The sequence below is a fragment of the Oncorhynchus kisutch genome, unplaced genomic scaffold, assembly GCF_002021735.2.
Source record: "Oncorhynchus kisutch isolate 150728-3 unplaced genomic scaffold, Okis_V2 Okis03b-Okis08b_hom, whole genome shotgun sequence".
NCBI lineage: Eukaryota > Metazoa > Chordata > Actinopteri > Salmoniformes > Salmonidae > Oncorhynchus > Oncorhynchus kisutch.
Window position 1 is genome coordinate 3,996,834 of NW_022261980.1, and position 7,500 is coordinate 4,004,333.

The window sequence follows — 7,500 nt, forward strand, 5'->3', positions numbered from 1 at the left end:
AGTCCCGGCGATCCGCTATAGAAGATACAGATGTTGTTGCGGTGCCGAACAATCCGCTATAGAAGATACAGATGTTGGCGGTCCCGGCAATCCGCTATAGAAGATACAGATGTTGTGCTTGTCCCGGCGATCCGCTATAGAAGATACAGATGTTGTGAGGTCCCGGCGATCCGCTATAGAAGATACAGATGTTGTGCGTCCCGGCGATCCGCCATAGAAGATACAGATGTTGTGCTGGTAATATGGGTCAGATCATTTGACCTGGTTGGGATAGAAGCAAGACGTTTTCACTGTAGTAATGGTGCAACCAGGATGCTAACGGATCTTGTACTTTAGAGTCCTGCTCCTAATCAAAGACACTTTATGAATACACTCCCTGAACTAAAGCACCTGATTCAACAAGTCAATCTTGGGGATTAGTTGACTAATCAGGTGTTCCAGTATGGAATAGATCAAGTGGAACGGCTAGGGGTCTAGGAGGCTAGGAGGTTAGGAGGATAGGGGTCTAGGAGGCTAGGAGATTAGGAGGTTAGGAGGCTAGAGTGTTAGAGGCTAGAGTGTTGGGAGGCTAGAGTGTTGGGAGGCTAGAGTGTGGGGTTGATGTTAGGGGTTAGGAGGCTAGGGGAGTTTTGGTTTTAGGCTAGGGTTAGAAGAGGCTAGAAGGCTAGGGGTTAGAGGCTAGAAGGCTAGGGGGTTAGGAGGCTAGGGAGTTAGGAGGTTAGGGGTTAGGAGGCTAGGGGAGTTAGGAGGTTTAGGAGGTTAGGGGGTTAGGAGGCTAGGAGGTTAGGAGGCTAGGAGGATTAGGAGGCTAGGAGGTTAGGGGGTTAGGAGGCTAGGGGGTTAGGAGGCTAAGGTGGACATTTTTGTTTTTGTGCTTTTCTAATAACCAATTTCTATGTTCATGCAAGTGACTGACTGAACGAATCCTCACTATCAGTATCTGCAATTGGCAGTACGCCAGAACCTTGTTAGTGAAATGATATCTCAGTTTCAAGGTCTCAGCTTAGAGAAGAAGCCTCGTGAGGTACTGGTCTATCACAAGCATGACCCAGTATTGGTCGTCACATGAATGAAGCAAACATAATGATTAATGAATTATGAATAAACTAAATCATGCAAATATGACTTGTCTGCAGTAATATAAGACAACTAAAGGGACTGCCCAGTGAGAGCTCACTTCAGACAGGTACTTTAGCATCTAAGTTTGACTGTGACCTCTCCAGCTTCATTTAAGATTGACTTCAAGTGTCTCTGTGTAACATTTCTACAACAGGGGTTAGGTGGCTAGGGGCCTAGGAGGCTAGGGGCCTAGGGGGTTAGGAGGCCCAGGAAAAGTTTGGGGAAACACTGGTATAGAGTTCAGAGTCCAGAGATTCTTTCAGAATTGTGCAGACAACATAAAGTCCCCTCTGATAACTGTTAAACCATCTCTGTTAACCATAACCATCTCTGACACACACACACACACACACTCTCCAATAGTCTTCACACATACATGTACACACACTGTCCAATAGTCTTCACACCATACATGTACACACACTGTCCAATAGTCTTCACACACACGCCATGTACACAAACTCTCCAAAAGACTTCACACACACGCATGTACACACACTCTCCAATCACACACATGTACACACACTCTCCAATAGTCTTCACACACATGTACACACACTCTCCATTCACACACACACATGTACACACACTCTCCAATAGTCTTCACACACATGTCGCTAACACTTCACTACTTCAGCAGCATTCTTGCTGACTGAACATCAACAACAAGCATCACCTACTGTCTAAGGAGTTATATAAACAACTGACTAATGACTTGTTTAATTACTTTTTTCAATTAAGGAGGACTTTCTCCTGATGTTTAGGTACAGCGGTGGTTCTCACAGGCAACAGATGAAACTGAAGAAAGAGGGAAGAGAGGGGGGTGGTAAAAACAGAGAGGGCATGATAGAAGAGAAGGAGAGAGGGGGGGGGGTAAAACAGAGAGGGCATGATAGAAGAGAAGGAGAGAGGGGGAGGAAGACAGAATCAGAGAGGGCAGGATAGAAGAGAAGGAGAGGGGGGAGGAAGACAGAATCAGAGAGGGCAGGATAGAAGAGAAGGAGAGAGGGGAGGAAGACAGATCAGAGAGGGCATGATAGAAGAGAAGGAGAGAGGAAGACAGAATCAGAGAGGCAGGATAGAAGAGAAGGAGAGAGGAAGACAGAATCAGAGAGGGCAGGATAGAAGAGAAGGAGAGAGGAAGACAGAATCAGAGAGGGCCATGATAGAAGAGAAGGAGAGAGGAAGGACAGAATCAGAGAGGGCATGATAGAAGAGAAGGAGAGAGGAAGACAGAATCAGAGAGGGCAGGATAGAAGAGCATGAGAGAGGGGGAGGAAGACAGAATCAGAGAGGGCATGATAGAAGAGAAGGAGAGAGGAAGACAGAATCAGAGAGGGCAGGATAGAAGAGAAGGAGAGAGGGGGAAGAAAGGACAAGAATCAGAGAGGGCAGGATAGAAGAGAAGGAGAGAGAGGGAGAAAGACAGATCAGGAGGGCATGATAGAAGAGAAGGAGAGAGGAAGACAGAATCAGAGAGGGGCAGGATTAGAAGAGAAGGAGAGAGGTGGGAGGAAAGACAGAATCAGAGAGGGCAGGATAGAAGAGAAGGAGAGAGGGGGAGGAAGACAGAATCAGAGAGGGCATGATAGAAGAGAAGAGAGGAGAGGGGGAGGAAGACAGAATCAGAGAGGGCAGGATAGAAGAGAAGGAGAGAGGAAGACAGAATCAGAGAGGGCGTGATAGAAGAGAAGGAGAGAGGGGGAGAAAGACAGAATCAGAGAGGGCAGGATAGAAGAGAAGGAGAGAGGGAGGGAAGACAGAATCAGAGAGGGCATGATAGAAGAGAAGGAGAGAGGGAGGAAGACAGAATCAGAGAGGGCCAGGATAGAAGAGAAGGAGAGAGGAGGAAGACAGAATCAGAGAGGGCAGGATAGAAGAGAAGGAGAGAGGGGGAGAAAGAACAGAATCAGAGAGAGGCATGATAGAAGAGAAGGAGAGAGGAAGACAGAATCAGAGAGGGCAGGATAGAAGAGAAGGAGAGAGGGGAGAAAGACAGAATCAGAGAGGGCATGATAGAAGAGAAGGAGAGAGGAAGACAGAATCAGAGAGGGCAGGATAGAAGAGAAGGAGAGAGGGGAGGAAGACAGAATCAGAGAGGGCAGGATAGAAGAGAAGGAGAGAGGAAGACAGAATCAGAGAGGGCAGGATAGAAGAGAAGGAGAGAGGGGAGGAAGACAGAATCAGAGAGGGCATGATAGAAGAGAAGGAGAGAGGAAGACAGAATCAGAGAGGGCAGGATTAGAAGAGAAGGAGAGAGAGGGAGGAAGACAGAATCAGAGAGGGCAGGATAGAGAGAAGGAGAGAGGAGGGGAGAAAGACAGAATCAGAGAGGGCAGGATAGAAGAGAAGGAGAGAGAGGGAGAAAGACAGAATCAGAGAGGGCATGATAGAAGAGAAGGAGAGAGAGGGAGAAAGACAGAATCAGAGAGGGCAGGATAGAAGAGAAGGAGAGAGAGGGAGAAAGACAGAATCAGAGAGGGCATGATAGAAGAGAGGAGAGAGAGGGAGGAAGACAGAATCAGAGAGGGACAGAAAGTGAGAAAGAGAGAGAGAGAGGAACCCTGCTGTGTGTCAGATGAGAATCTAAAAAAGGAGAGTTGTGCAGCGTAGCAATCAGGTCTAGACACACACACCAACTCTACTCTTACTTTAGTTTCCTTTTCCTGTTTGCTATCGAGCGGTTTCGTCCACACTGCCATCTTCCCACTCAGACACACACATACTCACATTTCACTGACCAGCAACTGACACCACACACAAACACACATTCCCACTTCACCTCTGTGACCCCCACTAATGATGATGCTGCATATGCATGTCTCATTTGAATGCTGACAGACACCAGCAGAGTCGTCCAGGGTTTCTCAACCCCACGTCGGTCAGACAGATAGCAGACAAGAAAGCCTTCAGCTGTAATGTTAAAACCAGTGGGCCTCCAGAGACGGACAACATAGAATAAGGACAACATAGAATAAGGACAACATAGAATAAGGACAACAGAGATTGAGGAGAATTTGCTACAATGTTCTTGGAAAGGACAGAATACACCCAGTTATACAACTGATCCAGTTCAAGAATGAACTTAAACCCAAGAGTTAACCTAATCCTAAGAGATAACCTAATCCTAAGAGATAACCTAATCCTAAGAGATAACCTAATCCTAAAAAATAACCTAATCCTAAGAGTTAACCTAATCCTAAGAGATAACCTAATCCTAAGAGATAACCTAATCCATAGAGTTAACCTAATCCTAAGAGATAACCTAACACAATAATTAACCTGATCCTAAGAGATAACCTAAACACAATAATTAACCTGATCCTAAGAGATAACCTAAACACAATAATTAACCTAATCCTAAGAGATAACCTAAACACAATAATTAACCTGATCCTAAGAGATAACCTAAACACAATAATTAACCTAATCCTAAGAGATAACCTAATCCTAAGAGATAACCTAATCCTAAGAGATAACCTAATCCTAAGAGATAACCTAAACACAATATTAACCTGATCCTAAGAGATAACCTAATCCTAAGAGATAACCTAATCCTAAGAGATAACCTAATCCTAAAAGATAACCTAATCCTAAGAGATAACCTAATCCTAAGAGATAACCTAAACACAATAATTAACCTAATCCTAAGAGATAAACACAATAATTAACCTAATCCTAAGAGATAACCTAAACACAATAATTAACCTAATCCCAAGAGATAAACACAATAATTAACCTAATCCTAAGAGATAAACACAATAATTAACCTAATCCTAAGAGATAACCTAATCCTAAGAGATAACCTAATCCTAAGAGATAACCTAATCCTAAGAGATAAACACAATAATTAACCTAATCCTAAGAGATAACCTAAACACAATATTAACCTAATCCTAAGAGATAACCTAAACACAATAATTAACCTAATCCTAAGAGATAACCTAAACACAATAATTAACCTAATCCTAAGAGATAACCTAAACACAATAATTAACCTAATCCTAAGAGATAACCTAAACACAATAATTAACCTAATCCTAAGAGATAAACACAATAATTAACCTAATCCTAAGAGATAAACACAATAATTAACCTAATCCTAAGAGATAACCTAATCCTAAGATAACCTAATCCTAAGAGATAAACACAATAATTAACCTAATCCTAAGAGATAACCTAAACACAATAATTAACCTAATCCTAAGAGATAACCTAAACACAATAATTAACCTAATCCTAAGAGATAACCTAATCCTAAGAGATAACCTAATCCTAAGAGATAACCTAATCCTAAAAGATAACCTAAACACAATAATTAACCTAATCCTAAGAGATAACCTAATCCTAAGAGATAACCTAAACACAATAATTAGCCTAATCCTAAGAGATAACCTAATCCTAAGAGATAACCTAATCCTAAGAGATAACCTAATCCTAAAAGATAACCTAATCCTAAGAGATAACCTATCCTAGAGATAACCTAAACACAATAATTAACCTAATCCTAAAAGATAACCTAAACACAATAATTAACCTAATCCTAAGAGATAAACACAATAATTAACCTAATCCTAAGAGATAAACACAATAATTAACCTAATCCTAAGAGATAAACACAATAATTAACCTAATCCTAAGAGATAACCTAATCCTAAGAGATAACCTAATCCTAAGAGATAACCTAATCCTAAGAGATAAACACAATAATTAACCTAATCCTAAGAGATAACCTAAACACAATAATTAACCTAATCCTAAGAGATAACCTAAACACAATAATTAACCTAATCCTAAGAGATAACCTAAACACAATAATTAACCTAATCCTAAGAGATAAACACAATAATTAACCTAATCCTAAGAGATAAACACAATAATTAACCTAATCCTAAGAGATAAACACAATAATTAACCTAATCCTAAGAGATAACCTAATCCTAAGAGATAACCTAATCCTAAGAGATAACCTAATCCTAAGAGATAAACACAATAATTAACCTGATCCTAAGAGATAAACTCAATAATGAACCTAATCCTAAGAGATAAACACAATAATGAACCTAATCCTAAGAGATAAACACAATAATGAACCTAATCCTAAGAGATAAACTCAATAATTAACCTAATCCTAAGAGATAAACTCAATAATGAACCTGATCCTAAGAGATAACCTAAACACAATAATGAACCTGATCCTAAGAGATAACCTAAACACAATAATGAACCTGATCCTAAGAGATAACCTAAACACAATAATGAACCTGATCCTAAGAGATAAACACAATAATGAACCTGATCCTAAGAGATAAACACAATAATGAACCTAATCCTAAGAGATACCTAAAACACAATAATGAACCTGATCCTAAGAGCTAAACTCAATAATGAACCTGATCCTAAGAGATAAACTCAATAATGAACCTAATCCTAAGAGATAAACTCAATAATGAACCTAATCCTAAGAGCTAAACTCAATAATGAACCTGATCCTAAGAGATAAACTCAATAATGAACCTAATCCTAAGAGATAAACTCAATAATGAACCTAATCCTAAGAGCTAAACTCAATAATGAACCTGATCCTAAGAGATAAACTCAATAATGAACCTAATCCTAAGAGATAAACTCAATAATGAACCTGATCCTAAGAGATAAACTCAATAATGAACCTAATCCTAAGAGATAAACTCAATAATGAACCTGATCCTAAGAGATAAACTCAATAATGAACCTGATCCTAAGAGATAAACTCAATAATGAACCTAATCCTAAGAGATAAACTCAATAATGAACCTGATCCTAAGAGATAAACTCAATAATGAACCTGATCCTAAGAGATAACCTAATCCTAAGAGATAACCTAATCCTAAGAGATAAACTCAATAATGAACCTGATCCTAAGAGATAACCTAATCCTAAGAGATAACCTAATCCTAAGAGATAAACTCAATAATGAACCTGATCCTAAGAGATAAACTCAATAATGAACCTGATCCTAAGAGATAAACTCAATAATGAACCTGATCCTAAGAGATAAACTCAATAATGAACCTAATCCTAAGAGATAAACTCAATAATGAACCTGATCCCAGGATTTAAAACGTTGATTTCTTCATGTTTTTTGAAGTACATTGCTAAGAAATGCCTCACATGACATCGTACTAATTTCTTACCTGATCATAATCCACTAAACATTAGTTGCAAGGATATTGCTAATGTTTTAGCTATTGTTGTCAACCTTGCCAACGACAACCAAATGGAATACAGGAAATTGAACAACAGCTAAATTTGGCCCGGATAGGCGAGGTTAAAAGGTCACTCCTGTTCATTTCTACTCCATAGATTATATATGTATGTAATTGCAATTGGAGCTATATG